Genomic DNA, 20,529 nt, shown 5'->3' on the forward strand with positions numbered 1-20,529 from the left:
CCTAACGTCACCTGGGGCCATGTGACAAAGCAGTAAGGCTTCAGCATGAGCTGGACTTTGTGGGATGACACTGACGTTACCTCCTCCAACTTCGACCAGCACTGACGGTTCTCTTTACGGTGTTTTACGCTCGCTCGAAGAAAGCCACTGGCTTTGTTAGGTCCGTTACTATAGTAACGGTATTGCAGCGCTGTGGTAACCAGGAAAAACATGGATTTCAGTGGTGAGGTTATTCTCTTATGAACCAAGTGGAACGGAGTTTTTCACGAGCAATCGAAACAGCGTTAGGTGGAGTTTCCTACTCACTAAATGTGGGGGGGTCCAAACGGGCCGTTTTAAAATGTGGGGGGGACACGTCCCCCTCTGATATAATGGTAGCGACGCCTATGGTCGTACAACAATTAAGGCTCTGAGCTGTTCTAGTCAGGTTACCATGACAACGGTTTGTTGTCTGACATGACATATATCACACAATTCTGCAGCCAATCACACAATAGACATGTAATGAAATCATAGATCAGATAAGAAAGATTCTATAACTGGGTCTTTAGGTGAATTTAGAACAGTTGACTGGAAGTGCACTAGTCTCTTTTGGATAGCATTTGGAAAGCATTTGGACTTATCTGAGAAGACAACTTTTTTGTGACAGACATGGCCTGTTTAAGTATCTACAAAGGAAGCCAGCTCAACTCCAAGTCCTCAGCATACATCATTGAGGAGATTCTAGGAAGCGGTACCTTTGGATTAGCTGTGAAAAGTCACAAAACAGCCACCAATGAAAAGGTGGTTTTGAAAATGGCAAAGAAGACCATTACTACATCTACGGAGGAGTTTATCCTGACCCAGCTGAAAGCCATCAACCCTGACAAATACAACTTGGTCAGGTGGGAATATTCCTTTGTCTGCGATGGGCATCTGTGGCAGGAGTTTGAACTCCTTGATATTAGCCTGAAGGAATTTCTTCATTTAAGGGGAACACTCTCGCTGATAGAGATCCGGCCAATTATACACCAGTTGGCCACAGCTCTAGAGGCACTGAAGAATTTAGGAATCGTGCATGCAGATCTCAAACCACAAAACATTATGATGGTAGACCATGAACTGCAGCCTCTAAAGGTGAAGGTTATAGACTTTGGCTGCTCAACATCCGTCCACAACGTACCGGAAGGCTGGAAACCTCAGACCAGGTGGTACAGAGCCCCAGAGGTACTTTTGGGTCTCCCCTGTACTGAAGCCATAGACATGTGGTCACTTGGCTGCATTGCTGTTGAGCTGTTTCATGGCTTAGAACTTTACCCTGGGGACTGTGAATATGACATGATTTGGAGCATAGCCCAAAGTCACAAACAGTTTCCCCAGCATCTGCTCAATGCAGGATCAAAAACAAGCCAGTTTTTCAAGCATGAGTCAGATCAGTGGAGAGTCATGACACCAGAGGAGTATGGAGTCCCGAACGTTAAATGTTTTACCATTCTGGATGAGTTAAAGAAAACCAATCAGGAGTCAGTGGATCATTTGTTAACAGTTGACAGCCTTGTATACACGACTGATTTGGAAGACTTTGTGGAGCTAGTCATGGAAATGCTGCAGCTGGATCCTTCAAAAAGAATAACTCCCAGACAGGTGTTGCAGCATCGATTTATCACAATGCAAAGCATGCTTCATTTTTTAGATGCAAGCAGTTTTGCACAGTCTTCTGTTGATGCTATGGATAGCTGCCATTGCCATTTAGGGATTCCAAACTCAAGTCAGGTTTTCACCCAACAGCCACGCCAACCAACTCCTTCTGATTGTCAGGCCTTTAAAACTCATGATCTGCCTTCAGGAGACAAAGTATCTGACAGCTCCTCTGTTGCTGACTCCTCTACTCTGACAAGAAACAGCATCAGTGCAAATGTTAGAGGAGAAAAACGTCACAGAAGCTCTGAGAGTGTCGTTCCAAAAAGAAAGAGGAAGAAGATCTGCAAGGAGGAATCACCGCTACAAATGTCCAAGAGTAGTACCTTCTCCTGCAAGAGGAAGGCAGTGAGCTATGACACAGAGGAGGAAGACACAAGTTTCCCACAAGACTCCTTCTTAGGGCGAAAAAGGAGGAAGTATGATAGAGACAGTGCATCAAACGATGTACCCAATTCCTGCATCCCATCAGCAAACAAAGCAAAGACCTGCCTGATCTGGATCACTGGGTCTAGTTACATTGCGCGAGGGGAGGCAGATGCATTGGACATATTCGGCTTTAATCTTGGACTTATGGATGCCACAGTTAAATGGTGTGGCAAAGAAGAAATGTTCTGGAATGACGTCCTTCCCTGTTTTTATGCAGAGCTGTCTGCACAGAGATGTCCCCCTGATATTATTGTCATCCATGCAGGGGGCAATGACCTGGGACTTCTGTCAGCCAGTGAACTTTTATCTTCTATGACCAGGGACTTGGCGTATCTCCACAAAGAGTTTCCCTCCATGAAAATCATATATTCACACATCATCGAGCGGAAAAGATGGAAAAATGGAAAGCCGCTGAAAGTCTTTAGAGACAGGAACAGTGTGAATAAAGGCATTACAAAGAACGCTAAATGCTTTGGAGGGGAAACTGTTGAACATCCCAATCTGAAATTCGTCAACAACCAACTGTATGAACAAGATGGAGTCCACCTCACCATAACAGGCAATGACATCTTTTTCACAAACATCCGCTGTGTGATCAAGAAGATTCTGAGAAACCTTCTCTAAACTAAACTGCATGTGTAACGCACCGGAACAATTATGCTTATGTTTCAGGTTTGATTTCATTTCATAGTGCTCATTTAAGTTAGTATGACCCCCTGAAGAAGAAGAAATCTGTTATTTTATGATTTTTGTTATTGTTTTCATGAGAGCAGATTCACAACACTATTGGTTTTGCCTTAATTTCCAAGGGAAATGGCTGAAGACGAGGGGTATCGCTTGCTAAGGGCATGTTGCAAATAAAGAATGAAAACTGAAGATGGCTGCATGCTTCTTTTCATTTTGGAGGTGCATCATCATTTTTTGGTGTTTCCGCCTGGTTGAAGCAAGTTTTCAGCCAGAGAAAAGCTGGTCATTGTGGAGAATCACGCGCTGTGTGCTACAGACACGAGCGTAGCCAAGCTAGCTCGGAAAGCCACCAGCTCTCCACCGCAGCAGCCAGGGGAGCCGCAGCAGAGAAGTACACTTGCCTTCTTCACACTGTGAGTAAATCAAAGACTGAAGAAACATGGACAGTGAGTAGGAAAAAGCCACTGGCTTTGTTAGGTCTGTTACTATAGTAACGGTATTGCAGCGCTGTGGTAACCAGGAAAACATGGAGTGGATTTCAGCGGTGAGGTTATTCTCTTATGAACCAAGTGGAACGGAGTTTTTCACGAGCAATCGAAACAGCGTTAGGTGGAGTTTCCTACTCACTAAATGTGGGGGGGTCCAAACGGGCCGTTTTAAAATGTGGGGGGGACACGTCCCCCTCTGATATAATGGTAGCGACGCCTATGGTCGTACAACAATTAAAGCTCTGAGCTGTTCTAGTCAGGTTACCATGACAACGGTTTGTTGTCTGACATGACATATATCACACAATTCTGCAGCCAATCGCACAATAGACATGTAATGACATCATAGATCAGATAAGAAAGATTCTATAACTGGGTCTTTAGGTGAATTTAGAACAGTTGACTGGAAGTGCACTAGTCTCTTTTGGATAGCATTTGGAAAGCATTTGGACTTATCTGAGAAGACAACTTTTTTGTGACAGACATGGCCTGTTTAAGTATCTACAAAGGAAGCCAGCTCAACTCCAAGTCCTCAGCATACATCATTGAGGAGATTCTAGGAAGCGGTACCTTTGGATTAGCTGTGAAAAGTCACAAAACAGCCACCAATGAAAAGGTGGTTTTGAAAATGGCAAAGAAGACCATTACTACATCTACGGAGGAGTTTATCCTGACCCAGCTGAAAGCCATCAACCCTGACAAATACAACTTGGTCAGGTGGGAATATTCCTTTGTCTGCGATGGGCATCTGTGGCAGGAGTTTGAACTCCTTGATATTAGCCTGAAGGAATTTCTTCATTTAAGGGGAACACTCTCGCTGATAGAGATCCGGCCAATTATACACCAGTTGGCCACAGCTCTAGAGGCACTGAAGAATTTAGGAATCGTGCATGCAGATCTCAAACCACAAAACATTATGATGGTAGACCATGAACTGCAGCCTCTAAAGGTGAAGGTTATAGACTTTGGCTGCTCAACGTCCGTCCACAACGTACCGGAAGGCTGGAAACCTCAGACCAGGTGGTACAGAGCCCCAGAGGTACTTTTGGGTCTCCCCTGTACTGAAGCCATAGACATGTGGTCACTTGGCTGCATTGCTGTTGAGCTGTTTCATGGCTTAGAACTTTACCCTGGGGACTGTGAATATGACATGATTTGGAGCATAGCCCAAAGTCACAAACAGTTTCCCCAGCATCTGCTCAATGCAGGATCAAAAACAAGCCAGTTTTTCAAGCATGAGTCAGATCAGTGGAGAGTCATGACACCAGAGGAGTATGGAGTCCCGAACGTTAAATGTTTTACCATTCTGGATGAGTTAAAGAAAACCAATCAGGAGTCAGTGGATCATTTGTTAACAGTTGACAGCCTTGTATACACGACTGATTTGGAAGACTTTGTGGAGCTAGTCATGGAAATGCTGCAGCTGGATCCTTCAAAAAGAATAACTCCCAGACAGGTGTTGCAGCATCGATTTATCACAATGCAAAGCATGCTTCATTTTTTAGATGCAAGCAGTTTTGCACAGTCTTCTGTTGATGCTATGGATAGCTGCCATTGCCATTTAGGGATTCCAAACTCAAGTCAGGTTTTCACCCAACAGCCACGCCAACCAACTCCTTCTGATTGTCAGGCCTTTAAAACTCATGATCTGCCTTCAGGAGACAAAGTATCTGACAGCTCCTCTGTTGCTGACTCCTCTACTCTGACAAGAAACAGCATCAGTGCAAATGTTAGAGGAGAAAAACGTCACAGAAGCTCTGAGAGTGTCGTTCCAAAAAGAAAGAGGAAGAAGATCTGCAAGGAGGAATCACCGCTACAAATGTCCAAGAGTAGTACCTTCTCCTGCAAGAGGAAGGCAGTGAGCTATGACACAGAGGAGGAAGACACAAGTTTCCCACAAGACTCCTTCTTAGGGCGAAAAAGGAGGAAGTATGATAGAGACAGTGCATCAAACGATGTACCCAATTCCTGCATCCCATCAGCAAACAAAGCAAAGACCTGCCTGATCTGGATCACTGGGTCTAGTTACATTGCGCGAGGGGAGGCAGATGCATTGGACATATTCGGCTTTAATCTTGGACTTATGGATGCCACAGTTAAATGGTGTGGCAAAGAAGAAATGTTCTGGAATGACGTCCTTCCCTGTTTCTATGCAGAGCTGTCTGCACAGAGATGTCCCCCTGATATTATTGTCATCCATGCAGGGGGCAATGACCTGGGACTTCTGTCAGCCAGTGAACTTTTATCTTCTATGACCAGGGACTTGGCGTATCTCCACAAAGAGTTTCCCTCCATGAAAATCATATATTCACACATCATCGAGCGGAAAAGATGGAAAAATGGAAAGCCGCTGAAAGTCTTTAGAGACAGGAACAGTGTGAATGAAGGCATTACAAAGAACGCTAAATGCTTTGGAGGGGAAACTGTTGAACATCCCAATCTGAAATTCGTCAACAACCAACTGTATGAACAAGATGGAGTCCACCTCACCATAACAGGCAATGACATCTTTTTCACAAACATCCGCTGTGTGATCAAGAAGATTCTGAGAAACCTTCTCTAAACTAAACTGCATGTGTAACGCACCGGAACAATTATGCTTATGTTTCAGGTTTGATTTCATTTCATAGTGCTCATTTAAGTTAGTATGACCCCCTGAAGAAGAAGAAATCTGTTATTTTATGATTTTTGTTATTGTTTTCATGAGAGCAGATTCACAACACTATTGGTTTTGCCTTAATTTCCAAGGGAAATGGCTGAAGACGAGGGGTATCGCTTGCTAAGGGCATGTTGCAAATAAAGAATGAAAACTGAAGATGGCTGCATGCTTCTTTTCATTTTGGAGGTGCATCATCATTTTTTGGTGTTTCCGCCTGGTTGAAGCAAGTTTTCAGCCAGAGAAAAGCTGGTCATTGTGGAGAATCACGCGCTGTGTGCTACAGACACGAGCGTAGCCAAGCTAGCTCGGAAAGCCACCAGCTCTCCACCGCAGCAGCCAGGGGAGCCGCAGCAGAGAAGTACACTTGCCTTCTTCACACTGTGAGTAAATCAAAGACTGAAGAAACATGGACAGTGAGTAGGAAAAAGCCACTGGCTTTGTTAGGTCTGTTACTATAGTAACGGTATTGCAGCGCTGTGGTAACCAGGAAAACATGGAGTGGATTTCAGCGGTGAGGTTATTCTCTTATGAACCAAGTGGAACGGAGTTTTTCACGAGCAATCGAAACAGCGTTAGGTGGAGTTTCCTACTCACTAAATGTGGGGGGGTCCAAACGGGCCGTTTTAAAATGTGGGGGGGACACGTCCCCCTCTGATATAATGGTAGCGACGCCTATGGTCGTACAACAATTAAAGCTCTGAGCTGTTCTAGTCAGGTTACCATGACAACGGTTTGTTGTCTGACATGACATATATCACACAATTCTGCAGCCAATCGCACAATAGACATGTAATGACATCATAGATCAGATAAGAAAGATTCTATAACTGGGTCTTTAGGTGAATTTAGAACAGTTGACTGGAAGTGCACTAGTCTCTTTTGGATAGCATTTGGAAAGCATTTGGACTTATCTGAGAAGACAACTTTTTTGTGACAGACATGGCCTGTTTAAGTATCTACAAAGGAAGCCAGCTCAACTCCAAGTCCTCAGCATACATCATTGAGGAGATTCTAGGAAGCGGTACCTTTGGATTAGCTGTGAAAAGTCACAAAACAGCCACCAATGAAAAGGTGGTTTTGAAAATGGCAAAGAAGACCATTACTACATCTACGGAGGAGTTTATCCTGACCCAGCTGAAAGCCATCAACCCTGACAAATACAACTTGGTCAGGTGGGAATATTCCTTTGTCTGCGATGGGCATCTGTGGCAGGAGTTTGAACTCCTTGATATTAGCCTGAAGGAATTTCTTCATTTAAGGGGAACACTCTCGCTGATAGAGATCCGGCCAATTATACACCAGTTGGCCACAGCTCTAGAGGCACTGAAGAATTTAGGAATCGTGCATGCAGATCTCAAACCACAAAACATTATGATGGTAGACCATGAACTGCAGCCTCTAAAGGTGAAGGTTATAGACTTTGGCTGCTCAACGTCCGTCCACAACGTACCGGAAGGCTGGAAACCTCAGACCAGGTGGTACAGAGCCCCAGAGGTACTTTTGGGTCTCCCCTGTACTGAAGCCATAGACATGTGGTCACTTGGCTGCATTGCTGTTGAGCTGTTTCATGGCTTAGAACTTTACCCTGGGGACTGTGAATATGACATGATTTGGAGCATAGCCCAAAGTCACAAACAGTTTCCCCAGCATCTGCTCAATGCAGGATCAAAAATAAGCCAGTTTTTCAAGCATGAGTCAGATCAGTGGAGAGTCATGACACCAGAGGAGTATGGAGTCCCGAACGTTAAATGTTTTACCATTCTGGATGAGTTAAAGAAAACCAATCAGGAGTCAGTGGATCATTTGTTAACAGTTGACAGCCTTGTATACACGACTGATTTGGAAGACTTTGTGGAGCTAGTCATGGAAATGCTGCAGCTGGATCCTTCAAAAAGAATAACTCCCAGACAGGTGTTGCAGCATCGATTTATCACAATGCAAAGCATGCTTCATTTTTTAGATGCAAGCAGTTTTGCACAGTCTTCTGTTGATGCTATGGATAGCTGCCATTGCCATTTAGGGATTCCAAACTCAAGTCAGGTTTTCACCCAACAGCCACGCCAACCAACTCCTTCTGATTGTCAGGCCTTTAAAACTCATGATCTGCCTTCAGGAGACAAAGTATCTGACAGCTCCTCTGTTGCTGACTCCTCTACTCTGACAAGAAACAGCATCAGTGCAAATGTTAGAGGAGAAAAACGTCACAGAAGCTCTGAGAGTGTCGTTCCAAAAAGAAAGAGGAAGAAGATCTGCAAGGAGGAATCACCGCTACAAATGTCCAAGAGTAGTACCTTCTCCTGCAAGAGGAAGGCAGTGAGCTATGACACAGAGGAGGAAGACACAAGTTTCCCACAAGACTCCTTCTTAGGGCGAAAAAGGAGGAAGTATGATAGAGACAGTGCATCAAACGATGTACCCAATTCCTGCATCCCATCAGCAAACAAAGCAAAGACCTGCCTGATCTGGATCACTGGGTCTAGTTACATTGCGCGAGGGGAGGCAGATGCATTGGACATATTCGGCTTTAATCTTGGACTTATGGATGCCACAGTTAAATGGTGTGGCAAAGAAGAAATGTTCTGGAATGACGTCCTTCCCTGTTTCTATGCAGAGCTGTCTGCACAGAGATGTCCCCCTGATATTATTGTCATCCATGCAGGGGGCAATGACCTGGGACTTCTGTCAGCCAGTGAACTTTTATCTTCTATGACCAGGGACTTGGCGTATCTCCACAAAGAGTTTCCCTCCATGAAAATCATATATTCACACATCATCGAGCGGAAAAGATGGAAAAATGGAAAGCCGCTGAAAGTCTTTAGAGACAGGAACAGTGTGAATGAAGGCATTACAAAGAACGCTAAATGCTTTGGAGGGGAAACTGTTGAACATCCCAATCTGAAATTCGTCAACAACCAACTGTATGAACAAGATGGAGTCCACCTCACCATAACAGGCAATGACATCTTTTTCACAAACATCCGCTGTGTGATCAAGAAGATTCTGAGAAACCTTCTCTAAACTAAACTGCATGTGTAACGCACCGGAACAATTATGCTTATGTTTCAGGTTTGATTTCATTTCATAGTGCTCATTTAAGTTAGTATGACCCCCTGAAGAAGAAGAAATCTGTTATTTTATGATTTTTGTTATTGTTTTCATGAGAGCAGATTCACAACACTATTGGTTTTGCCTTAATTTCCAAGGGAAATGGCTGAAGACGAGGGGTATCGCTTGCTAAGGGCATGTTGCAAATAAAGAATGAAAACTGAAGATGGCTGCATGCTTCTTTTCATTTTGGAGGTGCATCATCATTTTTTGGTGTTTCCGCCTGGTTGAAGCAAGTTTTCAGCCAGAGAAAAGCTGGTCATTGTGGAGAATCACGCGCTGTGTGCTACAGACACGAGCGTAGCCAAGCTAGCTCGGAAAGCCACCAGCTCTCCACCGCAGCAGCCAGGGGAGCCGCAGCAGAGAAGTACACTTGCCTTCTTCACACTGTGAGTAAATCAAAGACTGAAGAAACATGGACAGTGAGTAGGAAAAAGCCACTGGCTTTGTTAGGTCTGTTACTATAGTAACGGTATTGCAGCGCTGTGGTAACCAGGAAAACATGGAGTGGATTTCAGCGGTGAGGTTATTCTCTTATGAACCAAGTGGAACGGAGTTTTACACGAGCAATCGAAACAGCGTTAGGTGGAGTTTCCTACTCACTAAATGTGGGGGGGTCCAAACGGGCCGTTTTAAAATGTGGGGGGGACACGTCCCCCTCTGATATAATGGTAGCGACGCCTATGGTCGTACAACAATTAAAGCTCTGAGCTGTTCTAGTCCGGTTACCATGACAACGGTTTGTTGTCTGACATGACATATATCACACAATTCTGCAGCCAATCGCACAATAGACATGTAATGACATCATAGATCAGATAAGAAAGATTCTATAACTGGGTCTTTAGGTGAATTTAGAACAGTTGACTGGAAGTGCACTAGTCTCTTTTGGATAGCATTTGGAAAGCATTTGGACTTATCTGAGAAGACAACTTTTTTGTGACAGACATGGCCTGTTTAAGTATCTACAAAGGAAGCCAGCTCAACTCCAAGTCCTCAGCATACATCATTGAGGAGATTCTAGGAAGCGGTACCTTTGGATTAGCTGTGAAAAGTCACAAAACAGCCACCAATGAAAAGGTGGTTTTGAAAATGGCAAAGAAGACCATTACTACATCTACGGAGGAGTTTATCCTGACCCAGCTGAAAGCCATCAACCCTGACAAATACAACTTGGTCAGGTGGGAATATTCCTTTGTCTGCGATGGGCATCTGTGGCAGGAGTTTGAACTCCTTGATATTAGCCTGAAGGAATTTCTTCATTTAAGGGGAACACTCTCGCTGATAGAGATCCGGCCAATTATACACCAGTTGGCCACAGCTCTAGAGGCACTGAAGAATTTAGGAATCGTGCATGCAGATCTCAAACCACAAAACATTATGATGGTAGACCATGAACTGCAGCCTCTAAAGGTGAAGGTTATAGACTTTGGCTGCTCAACGTCCGTCCACAACGTACCGGAAGGCTGGAAACCTCAGACCAGGTGGTACAGAGCCCCAGAGGTACTTTTGGGTCTCCCCTGTACTGAAGCCATAGACATGTGGTCACTTGGCTGCATTGCTGTTGAGCTGTTTCATGGCTTAGAACTTTACCCTGGGGACTGTGAATATGACATGATTTGGAGCATAGCCCAAAGTCACAAACAGTTTCCCCAGCATCTGCTCAATGCAGGATCAAAAATAAGCCAGTTTTTCAAGCATGAGTCAGATCAGTGGAGAGTCATGACACCAGAGGAGTATGGAGTCCCGAACGTTAAATGTTTTACCATTCTGGATGAGTTAAAGAAAACCAATCAGGAGTCAGTGGATCATTTGTTAACAGTTGACAGCCTTGTATACACGACTGATTTGGAAGACTTTGTGGAGCTAGTCATGGAAATGCTGCAGCTGGATCCTTCAAAAAGAATAACTCCCAGACAGGTGTTGCAGCATCGATTTATCACAATGCAAAGCATGCTTCATTTTTTAGATGCAAGCAGTTTTGCACAGTCTTCTGTTGATGCTATGGATAGCTGCCATTGCCATTTAGGGATTCCAAACTCAAGTCAGGTTTTCACCCAACAGCCACGCCAACCAACTCCTTCTGATTGTCAGGCCTTTAAAACTCATGATCTGCCTTCAGGAGACAAAGTATCTGACAGCTCCTCTGTTGCTGACTCCTCTACTCTGACAAGAAACAGCATCAGTGCAAATGTTAGAGGAGAAAAACGTCACAGAAGCTCTGAGAGTGTCGTTCCAAAAAGAAAGAGGAAGAAGATCTGCAAGGAGGAATCACCGCTACAAATGTCCAAGAGTAGTACCTTCTCCTGCAAGAGGAAGGCAGTGAGCTATGACACAGAGGAGGAAGACACAAGTTTCCCACAAGACTCCTTCTTAGGGCGAAAAAGGAGGAAGTATGATAGAGACAGTGCATCAAACGATGTACCCAATTCCTGCATCCCATCAGCAAACAAAGCAAAGACCTGCCTGATCTGGATCACTGGGTCTAGTTACATTGCGCGAGGGGAGGCAGATGCATTGGACATATTCGGCTTTAATCTTGGACTTATGGATGCCACAGTTAAATGGTGTGGCAAAGAAGAAATGTTCTGGAATGACGTCCTTCCCTGTTTTTATGCAGAGCTGTCTGCACAGAGATGTCCCCCTGATATTATTGTCATCCATGCAGGGGGCAATGACCTGGGACTTCTGTCAGCCAGTGAACTTTTATCTTCTATGACCAGGGACTTGGCGTATCTCCACAAAGAGTTTCCCTCCATGAAAATCATATATTCACACATCATCGAGCGGAAAAGATGGAAAAATGGAAAGCCGCTGAAAGTCTTTAGAGACAGGAACAGTGTGAATGAAGGCATTACAAAGAACGCTAAATGCTTTGGAGGGGAAACTGTTGAACATGCCAATCTGAAATTCGTCAACAACCAACTGTATGAACAAGATGGAGTCCACCTCACCATAACAGGCAATGACATCTTTTTCACAAACATCCGCTGTGTGATCAAGAAGATTCTGAGAAACCTTCTCTAAACTAAACTGCATGTGTAACGCACCGGAACAATTATGCTTATGTTTCAGGTTTGATTTCATTTCATAGTGCTCATTTAAGTTAGTATGACCCCCTGAAGAAGAAGAAATCTGTTATTTTATGATTTTTGTTATTGTTTTCATGAGAGCAGATTCACAACACTATTGGTTTTGCCTTAATTTCCAAGGGAAATGGCTGAAGACGAGGGGTATCGCTTGCTAAGGGCATGTTGCAAATAAAGAATGAAAACTGAAGATGGCTGCATGCTTCTTTTCATTTTGGAGGTGCATCATCATTTTTTGGTGTTTCCGCCTGGTTGAAGCAAGTTTTCAGCCAGAGAAAAGCTGGTCATTGTGGAGAATCACGCGCTGTGTGCTACAGACACAAGCGTAGCCAAGCTAGCTCGGAAAGCCACCAGCTCTCCACCGCAGCAGCCAGGGGAGCCGCAGCAGAGAAGTACACTTGCCTTCTTCACACTGTGAGTAAATCAAAGACTGAAGAAACATGGACAGTGAGTAGGAATTGCTACTAGCAGAGGTGGAACGGAAGCTGTTGATTCCACTTTATAGAGAAAGATGCCACCGAGTTGTATCATGCTCTGACCCAAGCTGTACAAATGCCAAAAGAGACCCCAGTGCAGTTTCTCATCCGCACCATGGACCTCAGGCAAAAAGTTTTGTTTGCATCTGAGAGCAGAAGAGGGACTGAAATACAACCCAGAACTCATGCAGACTCACTCTGTCCGTACAGATGTTAAGCCATTCCTGCAAGATCCCACTGTACAAGATGAAGTGTTGTTGGAAAAAATGAGTAGTCATCTGTTACTAAACAAAAATCAGTAGCCATGGTGCAGGAGGGTGAAAGAGGGGAACAGGCCAGAGCCACCCAGTTAAACCCAATCCAATAATAGAGAAGGTTGATGTGATTAATGAAGGGATCTGTGAATCTCTTCAGAATCTCACAACCCATGTTGCCGCTCTCACCCAAGTCAAGCTGAGCAGGGAGGAGGACAAGCCACCTAAAACCAAACAGAATTACTCCAGTACTGTTAAAAGAAACCCCAGAAAGTGTCATGAGTGTGAAAAGTCAAATCCAGAGGGAAAATGTACACACTGCTACAAGCATGGCAGCACTGAACACTGGGCTGTGGGTTGCCATAAAAGAGAGGATACAGCTGCCAGCACCTGTAAAATTGAAGTGTCCAACTCCGATCAGCAGAACCCTGCAGCTCTGCTACTCAGTCAGTGTCCACTGTCAGGGAAACAAAAGAAAACAGCAAGGTGATTGGGACGCTGAAGCCTTGTCCAGTGTAATCTTGGAGGTGTTCAAACAACAGTACTATGGGACATAGGATCTCAGGTGTTTATTGTGGACATGGATTGGAAAAAGGCACACTTGCCAGATGCTGAGATTCGATCAGTGAAAGAACTCCTGGACAAAGGAATGTTAGACTTATCAGCCGCAAATGGGACACAGGTACCTTATGAGGGCTGGATAGGAATGGAGTTTAGCCTGCCTGGAAATCAAGACAGTGGCCTGTTTGTACCTATATAAGTAAGTACCCACCCGCTCACAAAACCTATAATATTGTTATTGAAGAGCTAGCGCAGAGCAACATGTCTACTAACAGGGTTGCAGCCATCAAGTTTGTGCATAGTCCAAGTTCAGCGCTTGATGTGGGACGGAAAAAAGCAAAAGCAGTTTGCACTGTACTAAAAAACATAAATGCAGTTTGGTTCAGACAGCAAGGGGGTATGTGGCAATCTTAATAAGGCCATATTAAAGGAGCAGTACGTGATCCTGGAGCCAAGCGTAGACGCACCATGGCCTCCAGGACTACAAGTTAAGCAGCGGTTAGTGCAGTTACCTAGTGACGGTAAAGCTGCCATTTCAGTGGTAGTTGAAAACACTAGAGATGAAGATATCAGGCTACAACACAGGACCATTCTGGGCTTACTGTACACAGCACATTTAGAAGAGTTAAATTTCTGGTGTTGGCCAAATTTAGGCAGGAGTAGAGTTAATTTAACTCTTAACAGAGTCAAATGTTTTACTCTCTGAGCACTAATTCTTGGTGTTAGAGTGGAGCGGAGTGTTTATGAATTAACTCTGTAAGTGTCAGTGAACCACATTTTACGCAACAACCCCGCCCCCGTACATTCTCCGCAGAATACCACGGTTGGTTGTCATTCTAGGAGCTGCCAGTTAAACTTTTCTCCAGCTGAGACCACGTTGTTTGGTAAGTAAATGTGATAAATAACTTAGTATAAGGTTATGTATAACCTTATATTTAACGTTAGTATTTCTCATTATCTCGCGCTCTGTTTGGTTTGACGACGCTAACAATTGTCTCAGTTTTCTGAAATTCAGTTAATGCTAATTCATGTACAGCTTCAGTCGATGTAAATATTGCAGCTAACCGAGATATTTGAGTAAGTTCTGTGGGCATTAGCTGCTGCATTAGTTGTGTGCGTTAGCGTTAGCTAAACTATGTTAGCCGTTATATAGCCGTACTTGTATATGTAAGGCAGGTATTTATTTTGGCCACTAGGTGGCAGCCGTGTAACCCACAGTTTACCCACACTTAATGAGCCCCCCGGGACACCGTAGTTTGGGCGCAACTCTCCTGGACAAGCGTCTGCTTACTGTTCTACCTTGAAGGTAAGATGGGTTGGGTGGTCCAGTGATTTTCGTTGGTTTATGAAACCTGCTAAAACCACCCACTGGCCTTTGTTGTATTTTTGTTACGTACGTAGTTTGACATGGTATCTGGCGGGTCTGAATATTACGTGATGCCAGTAATGTTTGTTTTATTGTTGGCAGTGGTCCGTGGTCCAGTCACAATTACAACTCCCGCGGCTGGTGTTCTCCTCCCTCCACACGCAACTTCCACCACAATCATATAAATAAACGAAAAGCAGGAGTTTCAGACAGTCCGCGATAAAACTGAGATGCCATGTATTCATGCAAGCTGTATTTTAGGGAAATAAAACACATTGGCAAAGCTGGCAGAGACTAGTGACGCTCGCAAGACATGAGCAGTTATCCCTCTGTGCTACATGTCCAGCATAAATATGTGAACTGTGCTGACTTTCTGTGTGCAGATGAATCGTCTTCATCAGTCCTTCCTGCCTGACCCTTCAGCATCACCTGCTCCTTCACTTTCGTCTGATTCAACCATCATCCTGACATCCACAAGTAAGAGGGACTTGAATGAGCTGGATTGTGATGAAGCGAGCCAGGTAAACCTTAAAAGCTTTTACAAATGTATACGATTTTTATAATTGCTTAATTCTGAATATTGATCATGATATTAAATGTAATTAAACAAAAAATGTTTTAACCTTAACCTGGGCTCTTTTTTTCAAAGCATGTATCTGATAAAAGAAAAAGTATATAGTGTGTATTATATGTATATGTATACATATTATATGTATATATATATATACATGTATATGTATACATATTATATGTGTATATATACATATATATGTGTGTATATATAGATATATATATATATATATATATATATATATATATATATATATATATATATATATATATATAGATAGAGAGAGAGAGAGAGTGTAAATTAACTTGAATTAAATTAACTTAACACTGAGAAAGTTAAGTCTAACACTATACACTAGAGTTGAGAAAAACTAACACTGGTTAGTGTTGGAGAGTGATTTTGACTCTAAGAATAGTGAATAATAACTCCTTGAGAGTGTTAAGATACTAACACTTTAAAAACAGTATTAACACTTTGTGGTGTGGGCCCATATAGACACTTTAAAAGTGTTGGAATTAACTCTGATAGAGTTGATTTGGGTATGCTGTTGATGCTGTACAAAGTGTTGAAGACACTGGTAGGACATCAGTCACAAGATGAACATGATGAAGTGTGATGAAAAGCTTTGGGATCCCCCTGTCGACCACTCCCACTTAACTACAGAGCAACAGCAAAAGGTGCGACAGATGCTGAGAGAGGAGAGTGAGGTCTTTGCTAAAGATGACTGGGACACTGGATGTATTCCTGACCTGCAGATGACAATACGCCTGAAAGATGACACCCCAGTCACAAAAACATACAACGCATTCCACGTCACTTATACCAGGAGGTAAAAAAACATATTCAGGACTTAGGGGATGCATATAGAAGTCAACTTCTTCCTACTCATCACCAATAGTGATTGTGAGAAAAAAGGATTCTTCGATGCGGCTCTGCATCGATTATAGACAGTTGGTTGGTGTGGTTGACTGATGCTATCTTTGTCATTTTGTCCTCTTTCATATAGTGTTGACACACAGCCGACGAGACATCAGACCTCTGACTCACAGCAGCGAAGCTCATAGAGGACTCTACCTGGAGGAGCAACTGCAGGATACACGACCCTTACAGGACCAGCAGCCAATGAAGTGAGTCCAGATACATCTGGTCATTGTACAATACTTCACTACCGACTGGCTTCATGACATTTCTTCTTCATTTGTGTACCTTCTAATCATCTCATTGACGGCAAAGCGTTGACAAAGACAGCGAAATTCCATGCTCGGCCAGGCACGACAATGGCGTCGAGATGAAGGGGCGCCTCATCACTTCGTTACACCCTCTGCGTATTCACAGCGGTCCCTCCCATCCACCTCGCGCTCCCACGCTGCAGGAGTGTGAGGTGATCATCCGTCAGCTTTACAACGCAAACAGTTTGCAGTCTCAGGAAGTAAGTATTAGTCAATAATATGCATGTTTAAAATCACAGTCACAGTTTAATCAATAGAAGCTGCTAATACTGTGGATTTTGTTTGTCATGTAGATCATACGTGTGAAGTCACTGCTGAGATATTGTTTTTAGCAAGAAAATCACCCCAGAAAACTACATTCTGACCAAAGCCTACCTTGTTGATGGCTCACAGTAAACTTTTTTTCATCAATCTCATATATTTATGCTTTAAAAAAAACTAGCTCATATGTAATAAAAAAATGTCTTTTCAGCAACTCCTCAGATGAGAAGAAACTTCCAAAACTTGGTCTTCAGTCATTTCCAGAAAAACTGTAAGTCTGTTTCAAACTTACTTCGGTTCTGTTTCCTGTAGCATTAGGTAGTCACCAAAAATAAGTTCAATCCACATATCCTTTCCCAGGTCTGGACCCCCTCAGGCTGCAGTGGTCCTCCCAACCCTGAAGCAAAACCTCAGCTCCACCATTGCAGATAGACAGAGGAGGATCCGTGCTGTGCAGAGAGACCGCTTCAAACGGACAGTGCAGTGACAGGTTCAGCAGCACCACAGTTGTAATGGAGGCCATGAAAAGTCACAAATGACTGAATCTGTTCTGTGAAATGACCTCTTGCTAATTGATGTCATGATTTGTCATATTTATATATAACATATAACATGCAGTAAACATGATACATTACAGAGAGCAAACATGACAAGCAAGATGAAACAGTGATTATATTATAATGGATAACTATATATATCGTCAGTCCATTATTAGTAATAGTAATTTGATAGTAATTAAAACAAAAATGAGCAGCAGAGGAGAGTTCAGGGGCTGGACTTTAAAACTGTACAAAACATTTTAGAACATTTAAACCTTTAAATACAAATACATTTATTGTGATCCTGCAAATCACCATCCTGTGAATGGAATCCGGTGGAATGATTTTTTTGTATTCACATTACTATACATTGTCAAGATTACAGAACACTAAACAAATGAATAAATCTTAACTGCCTATCACTTTCCTCCCAGACTAGATGCTTCTCTGCTATTAATTATTTGTTTTTTACACATAAAAAGACTGGAATCACTTAAACCAGCTATTAAATAAACAAAGAATACATTAACTCCTTCAGCAAGGAATAGGTGTAGTCGTTTAAACTCCGCTTAGCCCGTAATTGTGCAACAATTTGCGGCAGGTTATAAACTGCATGTATCCAGACAGTTGTTAGCATGAGCCTGGCTTAGCACTGTTCATAATCAAAGAGTTTTTCTACAACCCTGTGAGTTGATACTCGTGTTGGTTTACTGGAATGTAACAGGGACTAGTGCTGTTTATGTTGAGCATGTTTTTGCATCTCTCAGTGTCAGCTCTCCTTTACTCATCTCATGCAATAACTGTGACTTCACCACAACAGATTAAGGGGATCGCTGATCCAGCAGGCTTAAAATGATGATGCTTAACTTCCATTCCATACATTCTACAAATCTATATTACTAAGCCTCCTCAAGCTGCAACCCCAGCATTACTTATATACATCGAGGTCTGGTTACCCTTCTAATGACATTCTTTAACCTGTGTATGCCGTAAATATAGAAAAGAAGTTGTAAATAAAGATACAGTCATAATGTTGATTGTTTATTGTTTATGCAACATAATGTTCAGTGAAAAAAAATGTAGAAAGTCTTAAATAGTTGGCTTTGGAGTGTACAGATTGGAGGCAGCGTGCTTGAGTATACATGGGATGGTGGCACTTGTTGCTGTTAAGCCACAGACACTTGGGTAGCATAATATGGCACATGAGAACTTGAGGGAGCATAGGTCTGAGGTGCTTGACTGGGACTAATAAAGGCTTAGGGCATCACACTGTCAGGTGAATGATATTCAGGTAATTCAGATTCAACTTCAGATTCTTGCTTGGCAGATGTGCAGAATGGTCCCACAGTCCCTCTAGATTATCATCACCTGTAGCAGTGGCTAATTGTGTGGTGGCAGGCTGCAGTGGTCTCTCATGGTTCCCCTGACATGGTAATGTCTGGACAGACTGAGAAATTCTCTCATGCACGGTTACTTGAACGGTTACTTCTGGAATAGAGGCATTGTCCTGTTGAACACATTCTCCTTGATGAGACCCATCACCACTTTGTTCATCAGATTCATCCCCCCCTGAACTCTGTTCATAATGATCAAGTCTGTGTCTGAGTTCCTCTACAATGCCTTTAAACTGTGCCAGTTCTTGCCTTAAAAGGACGGCTTCCGGAGGGCAAGGACAGGCTGCTCCTTCCTGGGCAAGTGCTTGGTTGGAGAATCCAGTTTGGTAGTCCTGGAGGTTAACAGGTGGCCTCCTCTCTCGTCTCGGCCTGCCATATGCTTCCTCATCTGTGGTGGCTCTTGGATCCATATCCAGGCTAGAGGTTCATCCGGCTCGAAGGACCATGCAAAAGACTGTCTTTGGGGTTTGAACCTCTGTCCGGTGAGCACATTCAAACACTGGATCCAAGAACCATTTTAAACATTTATTTTGGGCATTTTTGTTTGTTCCTCAGACTACACAACACAACTGTGCAGCTATCACTGAACAAGCTGTACTACATGTACACACATCTATCAAACAGGTGTCAATGTTTCTGATCAAAGTGCACCGATTGATGCTAGGAGAGATGATCCATCGGAGAAAGAGGAGGTCCGCACACCACTCACAGCTTAGATGATGAAGATGGAGGAGGAGGAGGAGAGTCTGCAGGTCTGATCAGTGAGACACTGAAAGAAGCACTGATGGGTCAGTGTTGTTGAGAGGAATACTGTTGACGCTGAAGAGTTGTTCTGGAACTTTAAAGACCTCATAACTCTTTCTGTTTCTGATAACAAAATAAACTGAAACCACACAGACAACCAGGAGAACTGCTGCTATCAGTCCAACGATGAGTCCTGTCCATCCCCCTGGTCTGTCAGTGTGTGACTGAGCAGCAGCTGCTGTAAAGGACAAAAATATGAGTTGAGACTTGTTGATGTTTAAATGAACATGTGGACTGTTGGAATTGAACCTGATGCTGTCTGTACAGAATATTATATGTTACAGTTAGAACAGAAATCAGACAGTTCTCAGCAGACAGCAGCTTTAACTTACTCACCAGAGACTGTGAGGTCACAGCTGGAAGAACCAGAACCAGAAGCCGTCCACACTGCACACACACACAGACCAGAGTCTTCAGTGCTAAGTCTGGACAGATGAAGTCTTATTTGTCCTTCTCTGAGGGCGCCTGTGTCACTCCGGACTCTTCCTGAAAAAACTTCATCCACAGACTCTGAGATCTCAACACCAGCATGGACCTGATACAGGACTGATACGTTCTGTTTGGTTAAATGCTGACAGTAGACATGAATGTCCTCAGTCTTAGTCTCAGCGTCTGTGGGGAACGTCCACTCCACTGTGATGTCATGGTTCTCCTCTGCCTGATAGGAGCTCTGTGCCATATTTACTTCAAATGCTGCTGCTGAGCAGGTGAGGATGAGGAGCAGCAGGATCATCTTCTCTCTGAGAGGACACAGACGTGAATAGAATATAATAGAATATACCTTATTAATCCCTTTGGGAAGGTCCCTCAGGGAAATTTGGGAGTCATCATTTGGGGAAAGAGTCATCAGGTTCAGTCAGACAGATGTGAGGGAAGCTGTCAAAGTTAAAAACCATCAGTCACACCTTTTCCAAACAGACCAAATCAAATCAAACTTTAT

General features: G+C 43.4%; 2 long non-coding RNA genes across 2 annotated transcripts; both read left to right on the forward strand.

Moving 5' to 3' along the window:
• Nucleotides 1–16,366: 16,366 nt before the first annotated feature.
• Nucleotides 16,367–16,910, forward strand: LOC114444024 (uncharacterized). The gene is made up of 3 exons (XR_003671496.1): nt 16,367–16,489; nt 16,596–16,791; nt 16,885–16,910. It is a non-coding gene; the product is annotated as an uncharacterized LOC114444024 (long non-coding RNA).
• Nucleotides 16,908–17,506, forward strand: LOC114444023 (uncharacterized). The gene is made up of 3 exons (XR_003671495.1): nt 16,908–16,983; nt 17,064–17,123; nt 17,213–17,506. It is a non-coding gene; the product is annotated as an uncharacterized LOC114444023 (long non-coding RNA).
• The last annotated feature ends 3,023 nt before the right edge of the window (nt 17,507–20,529 follow it).

This window comes from Parambassis ranga, chromosome 12 (assembly GCF_900634625.1).
Source record: "Parambassis ranga chromosome 12, fParRan2.1, whole genome shotgun sequence".
NCBI classification, from domain to species: Eukaryota; Metazoa; Chordata; class Actinopteri; family Ambassidae; genus Parambassis; species Parambassis ranga.